Source organism: Melospiza melodia, chromosome 6, assembly GCF_035770615.1.
Source record: "Melospiza melodia melodia isolate bMelMel2 chromosome 6, bMelMel2.pri, whole genome shotgun sequence".
Lineage (NCBI taxonomy): Eukaryota > Metazoa > Chordata > Aves > Passeriformes > Passerellidae > Melospiza > Melospiza melodia.
The window spans coordinates 59,164,272-59,185,722 of NC_086199.1; the positions used below are offsets into that span (position 1 = coordinate 59,164,272).

General features: G+C 38.2%; 1 long non-coding RNA gene across 1 annotated transcript in view; it reads left to right on the plus strand.

The window, feature by feature from the left end:
- Positions 1-21,176, plus strand: part of LOC134419403 (uncharacterized) — a 109,665-nt gene extending 88,489 nt beyond the window's left edge. Inside the window, exons 2-3 of the long non-coding RNA XR_010028035.1 lie at positions 16,285-16,415; positions 16,982-21,176. This is a non-coding gene — a long non-coding RNA (uncharacterized LOC134419403). The remainder of the gene's footprint in view (positions 1-16,284; positions 16,416-16,981) is intronic.
- The last annotated feature ends 275 nt before the right edge of the window (positions 21,177-21,451 follow it).

Below are 21,451 nucleotides of genomic sequence, written 5' to 3' on the forward strand. Positions count from 1 at the left end.
ACTAAATTTCATTGGTTTACCCAAGGCATGTTTGGGTGATGTGAGCAAAGGAAAGTGAACCTGCAAATATACTATTATAACAAAGAACAGTTTTGAAGAGATCAAATTGGAATGTAACAATGTGGAAAGCCAAGGGTCAGCTGCACGCTCAGGTTACCCCAGTTAAATGTGTTACCAGGAGGATGTGAACTCAACCACGGCCATGTATGAACACCAAGCAAATGTAAATGTGAGCTGAGTCCATGGACCATATGAAAAAGGTGAAGGATACCTGAAAATTAGTACTGGAAAGATTAATGCATAATTTTATGGGGGGAAAATGGATAACAGGCATGACAGCAGAGGAGTAATTTCACTAACAATGAATGCCAAGTAACCTGGACATGCATGACCCCAGCCAAAACACACTTGTCCAAGTCCAATTGACTCTATGGACTTTGGATCTTGCCCATGGAATGTAAGAGAAAGCAGCCACTTGTGGAGGCCAAAATCCTTAAATCCTTACAAAGGAGACATAGTTGATATTTTCCTGGAATTAATTACGAATGTCATTAGTACTAGACAAAGGCAGGTATATAAGTGTTCGCTCATTGTGAAAACACAAATATTGAAAGCTCTTTCTCTTGAAAATTGAGTTAACAGGCAAAAATACAATAGGGGTTTCTTTGAGTGTTTGCAGCTGACATGCAGCTCTACTTAGCAGTAAAGGGAAGGATAACATCTTGCTAAATCACTGTATGGGGGACCCTAGCATTTCCCCTCTTCTGATTGATTTAGGAATAAAATAGAGTTCCCTTAATGGGGCATGACAGCTGCAGAGATGTACCTATCCCAGGAGTACCTAAGCAGGATCCCAGTCCCTCTGCCCAGAACACTCCATCAATACAGGAAATCTGGCAGGAAGAGGAGTTGACTCCATGCATTGCAGTCTCTTAAGTAACAAACCAGCCACACCTTCACTGCCTCAGTGCTGTGCACGGTGCTGCCTGTTTATAGTTGTAGTTTGATTCCTGCTGTCATCAATTTTTTGGCTCTGCAAGACATTAATTCTAGTTAGGTTGTCTCCCTGCTTTATTTGGAGTTATTTGCATCATGGTTCCACTCCAAAAATAAGTGTTTATATAAAAAGGCAATCTCTTCTCTAAGCAGATGTGCCCTGCAAGTGCTTTAAGTCAAAGAAGTTACGGACTTTAGTGACTCAGATATTTCTCCAATTCTTTTTAACTGTGGTTGCATTGTAAACAGAGATTTCATTTATATGTCTTCTAGACATTGTCACAATATGAGCCTTAGATACCTGGAACTAAGGCTAAAAGCTGACCATAAAATTTTCTTTTACGTTTTCAATACTGATAGTAATGTATAAGACAAGAGACAAGTGGTTTGAAAATAGTCTTTTCACTTCTTAAATAAGGAGCTATAATTGGGAAATTGCTGAGAGACTGTAACTATGAACAGCAGTCATATGGTTTTTATACTTCTCAGATGGAAATCAAACATATCAATGTTGCCTTGCAATAACTTTAAAAATATTTGTCTTTTACAAAATATTTTTTCAGGATGTTTAATTAAATTGAAATGGATTTGATCCAAAAAAAGAGATTCCTTTGATAGTTTTATAAATTCCTCACTGTGAACTTCAGAATTAGGAAGATCTTGAGAGCTTTGAGATTGGCATTTAAATTGCATTAACATATGAATTTTTGCTGATTTTGCCTGTGCTTAGGAAACATTTTGCCAGTGTTTCCTGGCAACTGCCTTTGTTCATCCAGCGCCTCTTTTGTGATTGCACCTATATAATCAAGGTTAGAAAGGCAGTATTTGGCTAATAGGATCACACTGCCAATGAATATCCAAGTTCTTCTCAATATTTTGTGAATGGAAGCTATTTGTTCCCAGGAAAGTATGATAAGTGTACATCTGTACATTTGCTTATGGAAATGTGCCAGTTAGGTGACAGGACCTGGGGCTTGGATTGTCTTTGTTGTAAGGAAATTATGTGCAGCAGAGAAAGGCCACTGGGCAGGTGCCTGTCTTTAGACTGCTTTGCAACTCAGACTATTATGGCCACAGTATAAATGATTCTGGAAATGCACACAGATGCCAGGAAACTTATGGGACATAACTGCATCTTCTAATAAGGAGTATTTGGTCAGCAATGAGAAAGTGAAGGCATTTCTAAACAATATTTGAAATGGTAAAATAATAATCAGTTTTTGGGCAACTTCGGCTGTCTGAGATCTATTTTAGAAGTCTGAGTAAGGTTCTTTAAGCCATTTTTGCTCTGTGAAAGAAAAATCAGGACAGACATCACATTCTGTACAGGTGATGGTTCCACACATCTGAAAAACCTTTGGGAAGGGTAGAAAGGACTCATTGTTGCAGAACTTTATCACTGAGAGCATTTTAGAAAGAAGGGGAAAGACATCAACAGATCCACAAACCCCTCTCTGTGTGTGAGAGACGGACAAAATCTCCATGGAAAAACTCTATCTGGGGCTGGTCAATAATCAGTGGTGGCTGAGAAATCAGAAGATTTTTTTCTGTCCTCCTCACATTGCCATATTTACAACCTCAGGCCTGAAGTTAAGCTCGGTTTGCTATCATGCTTCCTTCCACCAGGGAGTGCCAACTAAACAGCCTGTGTTCTGCAGCATGGGGATACTACACAGTAGTGGAGTGTGTAAAATATACACTTAATACTGAGTGCTTTTCTGCTCAATTCATTTATGAAAGCAGATTCTAAGGCTGGTAAAATAATATTGAGCATGCACATGACAGGGAAAAAAAAAACTCTGTATCCAGAGTATTTTTAAGTAAAGGGCTTTTAGAAAATCTGTGCAGACATGCTGGCTTTTTACCTCCTCTTGTTTTAACCTATGACTGATTCATCAGTTGAAGTGTAAAGAAACAGATCTTCTTATGGTAATTGATTCTCAGGGGCTATTAGTGTAAACGTAAATGCTCAACATAGATGTTACGTAGGTGGGTGATAGAGGGAAAACATAAATTGTCAGCAATATAAGGCAGTCTGTTCATACCATAGGGTGAGAAAGTGAAGAATGTTAGAAATCAGAGACTCAGAAATACCTCCCAGAGTTGGCTGTCAGTGCAGCCTCCCATTGTGAGTAATTATAAGAAACATACTGTGCAAGAGTCGATTCTGGTCCTTCAGCTCAACAGGCAAAACACTTACATATAACAGAGATTTCAGGTAAGATTTGCAAAGGAGCTTAGAAGAGTTAAACACTTGGCTACCACTGCCATTCTAAGGGATATAGGACCTAAATTTTTGGTATTCCTGAAAACTGTTGAAAGTTTTTATTCTTCTCTAGCCCTGGACTAGAATTCATTTATCTTCAAAGCAGCTATAATTTTCAAACTGTAGAGAATAGGAGTAGAGCATGGATTGAAAGCCCAAGACAATATTTTAGTTGATCTAGCCCATAAAAGGGGTAAGGTTAACTCCAAAGTAGTAGAAGAAATGCTAAAAACTTGGTTCTTGCCTTTTTTGGTTTTGAACCCTTACAGCTTGTGCTTTTTATACCTTCTTCAGAAGTGTAAGAGTTTATAAGATACTTTCTTTTTTTCTTTTTTTTTCAACAAAGATTAAGATTTCATATCATCATTTGCCTTCAGAAATCAGATCTTCCTGGGAAGCAACAAATAAAGTTTAGGAGTTGTGATAAAGTGAGGAGACTGGATCATACTGCATTTATCTAAGTAGTCTGGGGAATATAATCTGCATGATTGTTGTGTGTATGGGCTTCTGCTCTGTGCTGCACCTGTCAGGATGGCGGCTGCAGGAGGACGCCCTCCTGTCTCCAGTGCCCACAGGAATGCTGCACGTGCACACTGTGACACAGGCCATGCCATGCCAGGATGAATGGGCTCAGCCCCTGCACCAGGGGATAGCAGGAGGAAACAATCTTTTAAAGCTCCCTTCCCCATCTTGCATACAATTCCCAGTCCTCTTCAGAAAGACCCTCAGGCAAAACTCCTAGGCACTACGGGATCAAACCTGTGCTTAGTAGGAGACGTTTTCCTCCCTTATTAATTGTGAAGTGTCAGTTCCCAGCAGCAAGCACATTCTAGTATCTGCCTTTTTATGAAGATGTGAGAACCACAAGGAGTCTGGGATTCTAAATTCTTTTCAGATCCTTTATACAAAAAAAAAGTCCAGATGTTGCACAAAACATTTAAAGAACTTTATTTGAAAAACATTTTCTTTCTAAATGGAAGTTTATGCAGAGTACAATTAAACATGTTTTTCTAACTAAACATCCTAGTTTGTATCTTGTGGCAGGGAAAAATAAATATGTAAAAATAAAAACCATCTGAGACTTTGCAGTTAATCGTGGTGTGCCAGCTTGAATCAGACCCCCAAATGAAAAGACATGCAAATTCCCCTGCTGTAATCCCAAACTCCTAGATCTGCCCCCAGGACCGAGGTCTTCAAGCTGAAGTCTCAGTCCTGCATCTGAGAGGGAACACATCTCAAGTTTCTTAAATTCTGTTGGTTTCTCTATTCTTGGAAATTGTACCATGCCAATCCAATTACATCTGTGAAAGTACCAAGAGAAACTTCTTGGGTCTCCAGTAATGTCAAGGTGCAACTTTCAGAATTGAACATTGGTTTCTGTGTATTTACCTTAGGACATGTTATGTTTTCCTGGCTTTTTGAGACAGGTGCCTTTCTAAAAGCCAGTCTGCTCAAAAGTCCTTTCCCCTCTTATTTCAATAAAGACAGCTTCCATTTCTTTAATTCTAATTCTTCTGGGACTTACCCCAGCCTTTCCACCTTTTTGAAAATAATAATTTCTGTTTTAGTGATTACTCTGCCTTGCTTTAGAAAAAATTTAGGGTGGGTTTTCCATCAGGGTCTGCAATGCATCTAACTCCTCTAAACCAACTTTACTCACGTGCTTCGCATTGCAGATTCTACACATATTAAATGAAAAATCTAGCTATGCAACTAAACTTTTTGATGGAGAAGGAATTAAAAAGGGCAGAAAACACCTTAGTCTGTTTCATGACACCTACTTTCATTTTCTTTTCTAAGTTCAGTAATGGATATTTCCTTTTCTCTTTCTTCATTTATCATGAATCAACATTTTCTATCTTGATCACCTTTTATTTGTTTTGATACTGATTAGACTTTTTGTACTTTGACTTGTTTTAACTAAACCTGACATGTCAATCTCTGTACATATATGTAGTCAACACTGTTTCTATTTTGTTAGTCCTTATTTTCTTTTGACTTATACTATAAAGGTCTTGAAGCTTTTATATTGCTTTGTTACATTTCCTTTTTTGTCTCAATTGAGACAGGTGGTAAGTGTGCTTTTAATATTTAATGGTGTAACCACCACTTTCTCCAAGGTCCTATTTTTCATACAATTTATTGAATCTATTTATAAGAATCTGTCTACCAGATCCCTCAGTTGGTTTGCCATCTAGCTCCTGTTATTCCCACCACCTTCTTGTTTGTTTTTTTTCTTGCATGCCTTGAACTCTTTTGGTTTACTATCACATCTGGAGCTTTTCTCTCCACTTTCTGAAATACATCTACACTACATGCCAAAGGGACCTGCTCCTTTTTGCCACAGATGGCTGGATAAATAAACTCATCTCCAATCTCTTTTGCCTTCCTTATTACCACAGTCTTGTTTTTCTCTTTTGTAATTTCCTTTTAACCTCCAGGATCATTTTTATAGCAGTAGATGGATTTTTATCATCACCTTATTTCAAGCCTTGTTTGAAAGTTTCCTAACTAGACTAACAAGTCAATGCCTTTGGATGAATTTCCTGGATTGTCATGGCAGACAGTTTGAGGAACAGAGCTGTAAAGATAAAAGCCCTGGCATGGATATGGAATGTGGCTTAAGACCTTCATCTCTTCCTCTGCTTATCCTGATGGTTGCTTCTGGAAATCCCTGGAAGAACCAAAGTTTTTATAAAGATGGATAAGCTGAGGCTGCTCAGGTCCAGCTGTGTGTAGCTGCCCCCGTGCAGTGTCACAGTGATGTGGTGAGGAAACACAGAGTGGAGAGGGGAATCACAACTTCTTAACCAAGCTTGACTAGAAATGATCAATAAAAGAGCCTTCATCAGTGCCTCAAGAGGCAGGTATTGCCACTCCTGAGCTCTTCCTTGATGATAATTGATGATATATAGAAGTAACAGAAGCTAAAGTACAGTGTAGCTGCCTTTTCCACCTGCCAAGGGTTTTCCTAAGTGGCAAATGTCTTGCTTGGGACCATACCTGGAAAACAGACACAGAGCAGATTTTGGGTATACTTTTGTTTTCAGCTTTAGTGGTGAATATATTTCTATAATCAGGCACTGTTTAATTTTGCTATAACTTGTTCTCACATTAAAAAGTTTCATGCAGTAGTATTACCTGTGAGTCATCTGATATGTGATGACAATAACAGTGGGAAGGTTTTGTTGAAGCCATTAGTTTGACTGCATTTAAATGTTGTAAATATCACTTGATCTTTTCCAGTGTAAGGCTGGATGCAACTGGAATTTTCTCAATCTGCTGAGAAACACACTCTGAATTCACAGATAGCCATCAAGCTGGAAGCGTATTTTATTTCAGCAAAATTTCTTCATGTAACACAAGCAGTGGGAAAGAGTTTTAAGCAGTTAGGAAAATTTAAATATGCATCATCTTTTATAGATTATTAATGTACCAATCTGATGGGAAACCATTTTGTTCTATCTTAACTCCTCTACACTTCGGTTTTCATTAGAACCCCTCTTATTATAACAATAGTATTTTTATGTTTAGTTCTTGAGATGATGTGGAGAGGATGAAGTACAGACATACACATGCAGTTTCAGTTTGTCAATTTATTTTTTTTTATCTTATTTGCATTCAAGTTGTCTTTCTTTTCAAGCATCCCTTGTACAACAGATGCTTTCTTTTATTGGATTCTATTGTGCTGTCAAGCTTGGTTTAAAATACAGTAATCTCATAGATACTTACAATTATGAATATTTTCTGAATTCACAAACATACTAAAGATGCGTAGGTAGCAAATTAGCTGAGAATCCCGACAAACTGCACTTAGAGTAAATATCCTCCTTTTAGAGAAGTAGGATGCCTTTAAAAGTCAACAGTTGTTTTGGAAGTACTTTGTAACATTTATGAAGCACTGCATCACATTTATGGCTCACAGTGTCATGATAAGTTGTCCAAAGTGCCTGTCAGCTTGCCTTACAAACTGAAAAAAATGGACAGCTCAAAAAATTACCTGAAAGAGTAACAAGCAATCTTCAGAGCTTAGCATATTTTTCCTTTTTCCATGAGACCCAAGCAGGGTCATTAAATTTTGTGTTTCTCTTGTTTAATTTTTTTTTCAGTGTAATTTAATGGAAATAGACTAGTTTAATTTTTAACCTTGAAAAGTTATAAATAAAGGCATTTTTAAAAGTAAATAAATTTTAGGAGCATTTTTAAAGCATGCAGCTGTTCTAACACAAGAGATCCTAGTTAGATTTTTTTTTAAATGCAAACCGCAAAGAGGTCAAAGAATCCAGATTTCTTTTTACTACCCATTCACATTTAACGCAAATTCCAGCAATATATATTCACGCTATTTCTTTAGGCAACTTCAGAGTGCCAGCAGGTAATTGAGTAATCTGAGCCAATGTTACTTATGTCAGGAGCCTAAAAAAATACCCTGAGGATGATATTTAGAGCTGACTTATCCTATATTCCCATTTCACAGCTAAGAGGAAGATGAAACTGTCAAAATGGAACAAACAATAAGAAAAGTTCTATTAAAAACTTTTTCTTCCTAAGGATTTTGTTCATTGTGAATCCTCTAAAGGAATTTATTTCGATTTGTCCCAAACATTGTTAATGTGTACCACAAACAGAGTATAACAGGCAACAAGATGGCATTTCACAGTGTCAAGAAAACATATTCTTGGGACTATTAGTTCCCAGAATCAGGTCTCTACTTTTTATTTTGTTATTGAAAAAGAAGCCTCTATCTTCAGGGTGGAAAAGGGGGTTAATAAGAGACTCCACCATTAGAAGTTAGCCAGGAGAAAAATTGTGATCTCTGTGGCAGGGCAAGCTCAGAGAATTTTGATATGTGATTTATTCCTCCTTTAGCTGGTAACATGTCAGAGCAATGATACCATCAACAATAAACCTTGTTTAACTATTGCTTGCAAAGTCAAATGAAAGGATAAAAGGAGGCTTGCCTCCCAGGGCAGGAATAAGAGAGGTCACAGGTTTAGTAGCAAAGACTAACAATTTAATTTGCTGAAAGGGGGCTTCAACTTTCTAACTTTGGGCAAGTGCTTTTCTAGAGTATGGATACTTGTGGAATGGCCCCCCAACAATGAAGCAATTGTCAGCTGCTATCCACCCCAAAAATGTTGTTTCTTATCATTTGAGAACATGTGAATCAATTCCTACTTTAAGACGTGGATTTTAGCTGAGGGCACTGCCTCTCCCTGGCACTCAGGCTGGGTACTGCAGTTTGCTGGGTTTCTTATTGCAGCATTTCTTATTGCTGCTTCACTCATCAGTTTAGGGCCCTTGCTATCAATATCTGGTTTTTTTTGTTTGTTTTATTTAGAAGGGAGTGTAATGAAATGCTTTCTGTGCAAGGCAGGTGGAGATGTGACCCCCTTGTGTGATATGCCTGTGTGCCAAGCCACACACACCAAGTTAAGGACCAGTGATTAATCCGGGGAAAACTTCCCACAGTATTTCCTAGGAAAGGTCATTTAGCCCAACGCACAAAGAAGCAAGAGCTGCCTTTGGAGCTTCCCTAGTGCCAGCGTCTTCCACAGAAGGGTTAGCACAGAATGTTTTACTGCAGATATGAAGTCTTTTAGGTCTGACTGGCCAGTGTCCGAGACCCTGGGACAATGGGGCTGAAGTCTGCCCTTGGAGCGCTCTGGTGGCACAGCTCTGCCCTCTCCCCTGGCCGCTCCTGTGCCCTCCTGCTCTGTGTTTACATGCACCTGTCTCCCCATTAACGCCTCGTTAAGGCTCACACCTGCTGTGGTTTCACTTAAACCCGCTGCACTGCAGCCATTAACCCTGTGTGTTTCATTATGAGGCGCTCAGCACAATGGGAGCACTGAGTAAGGTTCACTAATGAGTCATGCAGCCAACAAAAATTGGGTTTGTTTGGGTGACTCCTTGTGGTTCAATTTCTTCACACCCCTCTTATTTAATAATTGATTTTGTATTAAATATATTTGCAGGGAAAAAAATACATAAGTGCATGTGCATTAAATCCAGCTGAAACTGCACAGTTTTGAGACAAAATACTAATGGATTGAGATCAACTACATATTTATAAGTGGTAAGAAAGGCAACAGTGAAAAAAATACAGCTTTAGGGCACAGAAGACCTTACTACTCTTCCAAAGTTATTCAAACATCTTCAGATTCACCAGCAAGTTGTATCATCTATCTCTGCTGCAATTTCCAATAAATGAAGTGCATCAGTATATGTGATTAGGCCAGGATATACATACGCACTTCACCAAAAAAAAAGAAGTGCAAGGCAAAGCACAAAGCCCTGTAGTATCAACTGTCTGAAACAAAATCCAAAAGAAGAAAGTTCATTACTATTTGTAGCAAAAGCAAACTGTCATGGGAGCAGCTAGTCTGATTGATGTAAAGTTCAGAATCAAAATTGTGGCAATTTCTCCAGCAGTTGCACTGACTTTGTTTCAAAATCCTCAATTACAGTGTGGCTTGATTAGGAAAATAAACTAGATAAGCAAACATGGCAGGTGATTGCTCCCTAACTGTGTAATCAAGAAATACCACAATCCATTATTTGATCATAATTCTATGGATCTACCACAAGGAAAATGTAAACTCTGATGCTCATTTAGCATCAAAAGTTCACCTTCCTGTTAGACAGCTAAATAAAGGTATTAAATGTGCTACTTTGATAGCACAGTAAGAGGGACCCTTGGATGTATCCATACATTTGATCAATGATTTGCTGCAAATTGCATTACAGATCAGTATTCCTTACTAAACACCCACATGGAAGGGTAATTCGCTGTGTAATTGCTTTTCATCGCTTCTTTATCATGGACTGTAGCTTTCCTTGGTCCAATCTCTGATACTTACACCACAGAAGACACAAGAGTTCCTCTTCTAGATTTCATAGTGCTTATGTTGCTTAGTAATATGGGTCTGTGTATGTGCATAAAGTTACTCTGTGGGGAAACTCAGAAGATCTCTATGTCACTTGCATTGCAATTCTAATTTCAGTTTTCATTTAAAGATGAACTTTAACATGAGGCCTGAATTTTACAGGGATCAGCTCAAAGAGATTAAAATTCCTGAAACTCCATCAAAATTAACATTTGCATTTAGATGCATAAGACACCCATTTGTTCCACTGTATCTTGGTAGCAGTTTTCCTTTTGGAATCTTATTCTCTCATGGAAGTCTCTTTTTATTCTTACTATTCACTTGACTGGTACCAATTTTGCTGGTGATCACAGATGTTTTTGCAGAATAAAAATGCAGAGAAAAGCCACCTTACTATACAGAAATGGTGCTTGTTTCTGTCCTTCTCATTCCAAATGCATACTTGGAATGGAGATGATAATCCTGGTAAATATTAAAAGTACTGACGTGCAGTGTAAGGTGATCCACATATAAACCAACCCATTAAATCTGGCTGTAGAGTTTACACATTTCTGCAGCAGGGAAACCCACCAATGGGGTGTTTTTAATAGGCATTGAAAGCTACACTTTATTATTCACTGAGTAGGACTGACGTTGGACTTGATTCAGTAAGGAGCACTAACTGCATAAACAGATGTCAACTGCTATTTGGTCTGGTGGCCATGGACTGGAGAAATAAATGGAAAATCTAACAAGGAGCTAGAAGTAAAGATAGGGATCTTCTTCAAATGACAGGAGGGTGAGCTTGCAAGCAAAGTGTTCAGCTTGGTATTTTTCAATGTACATCTGGAAAGAAGAAAATTGGGGGTGTATTTCTCCCTATACAGGAGAAATAGAACAGTATTCATTAATATCAGTACTGATTAACTGTTTCTGAGAAACACATCATTGTTGTTTCATATTTCATGGTCAGTATTTATTGATATTCATCAAAGAATGCTTTACAGGTTGCCACAACACATTAGCTACCTGGAGCGGAAATAGAGCCCACTGAAGCCAATAGGAAAGGCTCTCTTGAGTTCTGACTAAACCTCTGGGCCTACCTTCTTTGGGGAACAGGGTCAGAGCCTGTTAGGTTGGCAGCAAAAATCTGCAATCCATTTACTTCTACTGGCCACTGTGTCTACATATGTTTTCTCCATCATAATCCCATATTCATATTAGTATGCAAACCTCTGCCTGACTACAGCAGCAAGGTTGTGCCCCATGCTACTAAGCCTCTTATAAATATATGGTGAATGACAAAATCTTCCCCAAGCTGCTTAGAACTAGGCTTGCTGCTGAATGCTGATCCTTTCTTTTTCTTACTGATGGCAGAAAGCTATCACATACTAGGCAGAATTATTCCCTGTGGAACATTTTTTCCTGTATGATGGACACTTAATGCAGAACCAACCAAATGCTGGGAGTCAGAAGCAGAGAAGGGAGTTTGGACACTGTAGGTTAGGTGCTGCAGGAGACAGACAGGGTAGAGTTTGGGGTACAGTTTTATCTTCTGTCTAACCCATTATAGCTCTTGCAGGAAGCGGCAGCCCCTCTCCTGCCACTCTCCATCTCTCTTGTATTGGACTGAGCTGAGTGGCCTCCTATTCAGCCCAAATGAGTGATCTAATTGCAAGTGATGGGAGGAGGGCAGGGGGACCTGAAAAAACAGTAAAAATCACCAAACTGGCAGTTGTGTAACTTATGTTGCAGCCAATGTTATTTGACCTCATGCAAAAGGAGTTGGAGGCATGTTGGCTGGGAGAAGCCATTGGAGTGGGGTGGTGCAGACCCATCCCTTTCAGGAGCCACTCACAGCTTCACCAGAAGAGGAGGAAACTGAACCAGCAGCCTTTTATTTATGTCATGGGAGCAACAGCCCTCACAGCCCTGAAAAAACATTACAAAATCAGGAAGTTTAAAGAGAGCTTTAAAATCACTCATGGTCCCAAGTCTCATACAAGCGGACCATAGTCACTGAGAATTGCAGTCTTTTATTTCACTCCCTGAGTCTGGAAGATCATGAGTCACTTAAACATCCATTGAATTCAGCAGAAGCTAATGACAGGCATGTTATTGGGACTTAAAAGCTTTAAAGCTTACTCTTAGTATGAAATACCCTACCTGTAACCAAATATACTTATCATTATTGGGAATTATGTAAATAAAATCCAAACCACCTGTCAGACAGTTTTATGCTGGGGAAATAGAGTCTCAATTTCAAATGGCATTTTAGAATTTATGCAATTTAAAAAAACAATAAATTTCAATTTTTCCGCTTTTGTCATTACAAAGCTTAAAGCCAGTTCCATGTGTGGCACCTACTTGCATTTCACTCACAGGTTTATTACAATGAGCATCACTTTAAATTAAAACCTTCATATTTTCAAAGGAAAAGAAATAGTTAATGGCTTCAGAATTATTATTCTTTTCTACAGAATCCCATAAAAATTTCCCAATGAAAAAAGCTAATAAACCAATGGCGAGACACTTACATATGCAAATACGTTTCCGTGAAAGAGTTAAAGTGCTTTATAATATAAATTTGCTTTCAGTGCCAATATAATTAGATTGTAACAAGCAAACCCCTGCAACATAACACAGTGAAAATTTGAAAATTTGATTCTCCCTGGCAAACAACCAAGTCCCTGCGTGTGCACAAACCTGACATTAATAAGCTACAAGAGATTACATGATTTAGAAAAGAAGCACTTGGTGTTACAAAATCAAATAATAGATCTCTAGGCTATAATTAGGAGAATTGGGATTCAACAATGAAGTCATAATAATGTAATTTAGCTGTAAGTAACAGAGCCATGGAGTCACATTAGGAGGTGTGATCACATCTTTCAGCAAAGCTCTGCTGTGTAGACTTATTGCTGTTCAGTTTAGTCTAGTACACAGCAACCTGTTGGCACAGAGCTCGGGCTGACAGCCTCTTGTTCTCTAGGTGCAGTATGGCAAAGTGCCACCCATGCATTTTTAATTCAGTCCTGTGACTTTTAAGTCAAAACAATAAAATTATATATACTGAGTGTAGAGTTGCCTGTGAATATTTGTATAAATTACTGCACAGCGTGGGTTTAGGGGCCATTTAAGAACAGATATATTAGAACAAAAAAAAAAGGCAAAATAAACTGCTGAAGTACGGTGTTGGATTTCTAGTAGGCCTGATGAACATGTACTGTTCAGCTACTTTATTAATCTATTACTGTGGTTAGGAAATTACTCCTTATCTGCAGCTTATTGCAGCTGCAGCCCCGAGTCACTTTTGCTCTATTCCCTACAGTGGTGTGGAGGGATTGCCTGCTCAGCCCTCTGTGCAGGTGTCACACAGCCCATGGAGGTGGGTGACAAATGTCAGTGCAGGGTGTCCCTCTGCAGTGCCCCAGCACCCAAACCCAGCCCTGCAGCCTGCCAGGCACGAGGGGTGCCCGTGGCAGAGGGCCCAGCTGCAGGCAGGTGCCAGGGAAGCAGCTGATCACACTGCTGGTGACAGGACATCAATCCCAGCTCTACAAGTTTTGGGAAGGCTGCCCTTTGATTTAGGCTATTACAGAGGAATACATCACACCAGCAGCCCCTGTGCTGCACCTCTGTCCTGCACAGCTAAGGCCCCTTATCAATTTAAACTTATTTCAAACACTTTGACCACAACTGTTTCTTTGTCATTCATTTGTCACAACTAGTAAAACAGACATAGCATGTTAATTTGTTGATTTTCTCCTTTAGGAGTTGGTGTCTAGTTAGAAGCGAAATCCTGCCTGTTCAGTCATTTATTAGCTGGTAATTTTCTTCTCTCCATGCACACCTCCTGGTGATTATGTTTTCCTCTTGGGCCTGTCTCATCCTACCTGTCTGTCCCTGTGCCCCATACTGCTTTTCACAGGCCTCCTAGAAGGATCTGAACTAAACCCAGCTCCCTGGCCTCACTCCACAACATGAGCAGAGCAATTCCAGCAGCCCAGCTCGTGTCCAGACTTGAAATTCAGCTTCGCTCACAAAAGACACACGCAGGACTTTAGCTACTTGTTGGCTTCTGAGGTGTTTGAATCAACGCTTTTGGCTTTGGGAAGAGAGATCTGGAGGGATTGATTTGGTTCTCTTTAATTCTGTAGCCTACCAAATAGTGGGGGAAAAACAGTCGTCAACTGTGCATCCATACTGCCAGAAATTTCAAACATGTTTGGAATAAAACTTTAAGATTTGTTGATTATTTCTTATGCTCTCACAAGCTAGGCCCTCTGGTCCAACACCATTCCTGTCTTGGAGAAATACAAAAGCTTTTGCTTCCACTCAGTCTTTGGTGTAACATGAGCAACCACCTGTTGCTCCTGTTAGTTCTATTTTATTTTTATTTGCAATTTCTTCCAATTACTGTTTATTTTATTAGTTCTTTATGGTTCTGCCATTTTCTGTTTTGATGACATTTTGATTTGTTTCAAACTGCCCTTTATTTTAATTTTCTTTCCCAAGCATGTTGATTTATGGCTGTTTCTTTTATTTCTTTTATACTTTAAATGATCTGTTTGTTTTATTTCCTTTATTTGCATAGCACTTACATTTCATGACCTTTTTGTTTCTGCAGCTGCTGCTGCTTCTGGACTGCTAGTGTTTTTCTCTTACTTATCCACCAGGAAACCAAATCCCAGTGAAGACCAGTATTAAAAACAAAACCTTTTCTGATAGGTATTTATTTTATTATTCCACAATCTCCTAAATGGGTTGTGAATTCTCAAAGTGTAGAATCTAAAATGTTCTTAAAAAAAAAAAAAAAAAGAAACATAACGTAGAAGCTCTGTACGTTCCTATCTAAAGATCTCTTCTTCTTCAACTTCTTTTGGGCTGATCTAATATTTTGGAAGCTCTATCAGGAGCAAAGACCATTGTAATGGAGGCAGTATGAAGAACATTCTATCTTGTAATAGTCTGTCCACAACTTTTAGCAGAATCCTCATGACTAGTGTAAAATACTAGTTAAAAATGAGTATTCTTGCAGTTAGTGAAATGTTTCATAGGAAATGCCATTTATGTTTAATCATGGCTAATGAGTGTGTGCTACCTGACAGGTGCATTTACATTTTGCATACACATGGGATGTGTTTGTGTGTCTGTGACTGTCCCTGACTATAAGCTGTGTCTATTTATTTTTATTCACGCTCATACGTGTTCATATAAAAATTATGCCTTGGTCATCTGCATTCTTTTAGCTGTGGATCTCGCTTACTTTTATTGTGCAAAAGCTGATGCTGCTTCTGACTTTTCCTAGCAAAATTATTGATATCAGGATCATTCCTGAAATTTTTTATGTCATATAGGGGGAAGAAAATGACCACCTTGCTTCTTTTAAAGCTGATGTTACTATTCTTTTAACAATACTGAAATTCTCAACATTGTGTTCCATTTCATTCTTCATTTTTATAGTGCTGTGTCACAAACTGACAATTTGCCAGGCAAACAGGATTATGTACCAAATCAGCATCTTTTATTTGCACACTAGGTGGTTTGCAGTGACCTGTTGAGTGATGCCTGCATTAACAATGTGTCTCTTGGAATGCCTCCCTGCCCCCTTAAAAACTTCCTTATTGCACCTTCCAACATTGGTGTTTGCACTATTGTACTTCTGGATGTGTCCAATAAAAAATTATATATTTATACATCCACACACATATAATGAGCCAAAACCAGAGCAGCCTCTGCCTCAGCTTGTTTGCACATTATGCACATGCTAGGGAATGAAATTAGAGTGCTGCTCAAAGAGAAAGCGTGTGACTTGGCCCAAGGGCAGAAGAAAGTCCTGTGCAATGGGTTACATGGTTTTACACAACTTCTGGTGGAAAATGAAGCACCTCATGTCAATGCAGGAAATATTTTAGGGTATTTGTGGAATAAACGGAATGTTTTTCCTTGCTGCTTCACGCATTTACTTCAGTGTTCTGCAGTACAGTAGATTGTTGTTTTCACCATAATTAATGCAGTCTTTTTCTCACCTTCCCTGATATAATCCATCACAAACACACACCAAAAAATAAAAAGAAAAGAAAAAACAGAGACACTTTTATTCTTTTATTTTGGTAGTTTTCTTAACTCTAGTGCTCTCTTTCTTTTCAGGGTTGGTGTGAGAAGACTTTGAGCTAACAAGTCCTTGCCATTGGACTCGTGGGGATCCTGAGAGAGCAAAGACCTTAAACCTTGATGGGGACCAGCAGGAAAGGAATGTGGTCCCTGGCAGGGTGGACAAGGTGACACATTCTTAAACTGACTTTTAGGCCTCTTTTCCTGAATCCTTCTCCTAGCTTGCCTGGAGAAAAGCTAGCAGTGGTGATGATGGTTCTTTGAACCCTGAGCACGATAAGAAAAAGAAAGAAAAGGAAAATAAAAACACAGAAAGGAAGGAATCACATAAGTAATTCCCATGTTTAGAATTTTAGAATTTACAAAATCACTGAACAGTAAATAGACACAACCTCTCTTTTGTCCCTCTCTTTCCAGGTTCTATGTTCCACTCTTACTGGGTTTTTTTTTGTTTTTTTTTTGTTTGGTTGGTTTTTTTTGTTTGTTTGTTTGTTTGTTTTTTTTGGGGGGGTGTGGGTTTGGTTTTGGTTTTGGTTTTTTGTTTTGTTTTGTTTTGGTTTTTGGTTTTTTGGGGGTTTTTTGTGGGTTTTTTTTTTTTTTGGAGTTTTTTTTGGGTTTTGGGGTTTTTTTTGTATAAGTACTCCTTTGCTACACCCAAAGTCTAGAATTTTTCTTTTGGTTTAAGCATATATTTAAATTTATTAATTATACCATTTCCCTAATATATTTGCAGAGATTTTATGATTTCTGGGAGAAGTACTTGCTTCAACTTTTTAAGCTGAAGATCAAAAGAAGTCAAGATTTCAAGTGGAGTCTCCAATAAAAGTAACCATGTCCCAGGAAGACTGGTCATATTCCTAAGTTACAAAAGCAGTGGTTTATTAGGTAGATATAATTCATTACAGAAAAATAAAAGCTTTTGTTTCCAAGACAGTATTTTAAAAGAAATCCATCTCCTAGCATGTTGGACCTCAGATTTTTTTTTCACTATACTGTTAATACCAGTTTTAGGACAATTAACAAAGACCTTCAGGTAATTTCAGAGGGAGGTTAATTAGAACAGCAGCAGGGTATCAGTATGTTTTATAATAATATTTCAATCGTTGACCCTACGATGACCCCACTAGTGCAACCCACTATTTCCTTCATTAAAGCCTGAACATTTCACAGAGTTCATCGCTGACACCAAGGTTTCCAGGCTGAAGTCACAGCACACAGGGCTGCCAAGTGCCTTACACCAAAACACAGCATGAAGGCTGCTGTATTCACATTGCTCAGATTCTGATCCGAAAATCCTCATCCATGCCTCCCAAAAATGACCTGAAAAGCTTCTTTAGGTAGCACCAGTGTGGGTCAGGCCTAAGCACCTAATGCCTGAGCTTGTGTGCATTTCTGCCTCTGTCAGGCTGGGCACCTGGAAAAGATAAAACACACTTACTGCAACCAGTTCTGCACTCCAGTCTGCTCCTGCACCAAGATCACATCCTGAATGTGGAAAATGTCCTTATGCAAATCTCAGATTGTGTTCACTGATGTTTTGCATTTGGGTTTGTTTTCCTTTTTCAGCATAGTAAGGGCTTCAGGATAGCAGTAAAGCTGCTGTACAGCTAACTGAACTCCTATACCATTAGGCAAATTAATTTTACATATAAATTATTTAAATTTAATCTGTGATTAGTTCCCTGTATGAGCAGTGATACCACTATAGCACAAGTATTTTCCTTTTTAGAGAATTGCAGCATGATAAATAAATGAATAAAGACTTACAGAAATGTATTCCAGCCCATGTGTTGAGAAGCATTCTTATCAGAAATCTTGGAAATCACAATATTCCCTATGGTCCCCTAGTCTGCATTAAAAATAACTAAAGACTGTAGTCATAATTTTTTTTCAAAACATGAAATGCATTTTATGCAACAATGCCTCAGATGAGACACAAACTCAACTGAGCTTACAAATATTAGACATTAGCTCTTTGCATAGCCTTGTTTCAGCTAACAGGCCCTATTGGTTGCTGTAGATGCATTGAAACCCAGTTTTTAGATTAAAATTCATTAAAGATGTCTCACATTTTCACTGAAATGTCTATTGTTGGCTTTCTAGTAGTGGTGAGGGAGGAGGAAAGAGAGAAAAAATTAAGAAATGTGGTAAGTAGTACCACTCCATTTGCCTCAGAATAGAAAAAAGATTTTGAGTTCTTCTGTAATTAGTTATAATTCCTCATATTGCAGTCAGAAGTGTCTGCCCTGACTCTTGATTCTTGAACACACCTCACCCTGATAAAAATGAGATGATATTTGATGATTTTGGTGGTTGCTGCCCAGGTTTTTTTTCTGCATTCGTGAGTCAAAATGGTTATTAGGATGGAGATCCTAATAAGACATCCACAACAGGAATAAATAGATAAAAAAGCTAATATAAACAATCTAGTTTATTATTATTCAGAGGCAGAAGTTCACTTTTAAAGGCCTAGCTCTGCTGGTCTCATTCATGGTCACAAATCCACTTTGCAGCTCATTGTCATTAATATCAGAAAAGTACTGATTGTAAATAGCCACACAGGGAATAGGTAAAATTAAAGCCCCAAACCTCTAAATTTCTTCTAGGTTTTTTTATTAATAGCCTCAGAAATCTGCTTGAGTGTTTTTGTGTCTGCAAACAATAATAAACAGGAAAAAAAGGGGTTTGCATTTGCTCATTCATAAGCATGTTCTTGTCTGTTTTTCAAGCAGGGTGTGATCCCATTAACTTGTTTAGTTGATAACCTCATATGACCCAACAAGTCCTCACAGAATGAACCCCTGGCTATTTTTATTTCTTCCTCCTCTGTGCCAGTGATTTCCTAATTCCTTCTCCAGTCGAGCTGCCTTGTCCAAAAAAAATCAGACTGTGACAACTGTGAGCCTATTACATGCACATCTGCTTAACAAAGTATTGGAAGAGAATTGTTGATTTTTTTGTGTTTTTTTTTTTCTCTGAGGGGGAGGGCCTGGGGTCAGACTGAAGTGCTAATGATTTTTTTGTTTCAGAGTTTTTGTTTCTGCTTTTCCAATAAGGGCTTAACAATGGTAATTTGGAAAAAAGAACCTGTTGAAATATAAAAAATCACAAGCAGAGGTTAGTAGGAAGAAGAATATAATTTCTGTGCAATTCAAAGCCATGCTGCAAGGCATGTTTGCTAAAAGCAATATATTTCTATCAGCAGAACCATTCCATAGTAGAAGCACTCACTTTCTAGTAGTCCTGTGAAATGTATGTGAAAGGATTTGAGAAATTCTCCTCTATGCAAACAAACCTCATTGTGCCATTGTAAACTTGCCTGCAAATGGTAGACTGATATCCTTCAAGTAATTTTTTTATTTTCTAGAAGAAAAATACAAGGTTGCCTGGTTTGTTTTTTTTTTTTTTTTTTTTTTTTTTTGTACTGAAAATTAATATTTCAAAAGGATGGAATGCTCACCCTTAGATGTAAAAATGGCAGAGAGAGGTAAAGCTAGAATTTCAGGTATTTCAGTTTTACTTATAGTAGCTGTCAGGCACCTAAGAGCATTTCTTGATTCTCATAGCCTGAGTGAATTTTCTGAGCACTGGCTGGTACTGCTCAGAAAAGGTGTGAACTTTTCAGGCAAATCTCTCCATGACTGTGCTTCAAATCCAAAGCCTAAAGGAAGAACAATCACTCCATGACTGTGCTTCAAACCCAAACCCAATAGGAAGAACATTATATTCCATCTAGAAGTCACAGTGCCCTCTGTCAGGAGTGCAAAAGGATCCCATGGGTGGTCTGCCTATGAACTTTATTACAGAAATGATAGATGAGTGTATACAAAGCACTGAGAATAGAAAGTAAGCTATTTTATAGCAAAGATATTCAAGAATCTGAATTTTTGAGTATATGTTTCTCAGAATAGGATTTCATGGGAGATGCTGTGGGGAGGAAAGGATCAAACAAGGTATCAGTATTCACCAAACTAAAATTTCCAAGTCTGAAAAGTAAGCATAGATGGACAGCTGTGATGTGTGCAAGACAGCCTGGCACTAATGAACAACATTGCCAACAACGCTGACAGCATTTCACTGATTTCCTGTGCTCAGTGTAGGTATTGAAAACTAATACATTAATGGTGGACTACTAATGTGAATTAAAAACTAGAGACACACAGCTTTCAGTCTGCCTTTCCTTCTGTCACTTATTTTGTACTGCCTGAATGAGCTATTACCTTCTTGTTTCCCCGAGATGTTGGTTCACAAGGGTAGAGTGAGCAGACTCAATTTCACTGAAAGTAATGGAGTGAGATTATCCAGAATTATTTCCAGTGGGCTGAGTTTGTTACATTCCTTCTGTTGTGAGAATATAAGTAAACAACTAAACACCTTTACTGAAAGCTGAGAATCTTCACAGTCATCACCTCTTCCTATTTCCTTGGATTAGTCCAGCATTTTGGGTTTAGCCATGCTCAATTAACTCATCCAGGAATTGGTCCAGTCAGAAATAGTTGATTTAAGTGAGATAAACTGGGCATCTGTTTGGAAAAAAATGATTATCCAAAATATGCTTTCATCGTGAGAAAATGAACTGTGCTGTCTCCATATTTAAAAACATATGCTTCTGAATAGATTCCCTTCCTTTGAAAGCTCAAGAAACAGAAAAAAAGTAACATTGAACCTGAAAATGAAACAAGCAGGTATGAAGTAAAACTCTAGTAACTGATGTGTTAACATTTTAATGTACTGGAACTGGACCTACATCAAACCACTGTATAAACTGCATTGAATTAAAGCGATTAAACCCAGCAATAAAACCAACCACTGCAGAAATGATTGAAATATGTAGGGTGCTTGCATGTGTTTGTACTGGTGGCAATAAAAATGCTGCCATATTTAGTCACTGATTTGCTTTAGCATAGAAATAAAATCAGCTGACAACACTCGCCTGTTTTGTTTCATTTACTAAAGATTTTTCTCTTAAAAAATAGATCTAAAATTAGAGACATGGTTAATAATTAAGAGGGAACATCCATGGAATTGGAGAATACACAGCAATAAATATCTTTGGCAGGTGATTAAATACTGAATTGGAACTGAAACTCTTGATAACCTCAGATTCTCTTTATTGCAAGTGAACACCAATGCTTCAGATACTATTGCTGTGATACTGCAATATGAATCAAGATGATAGCAGCAAAAATAAATAATAATTTAT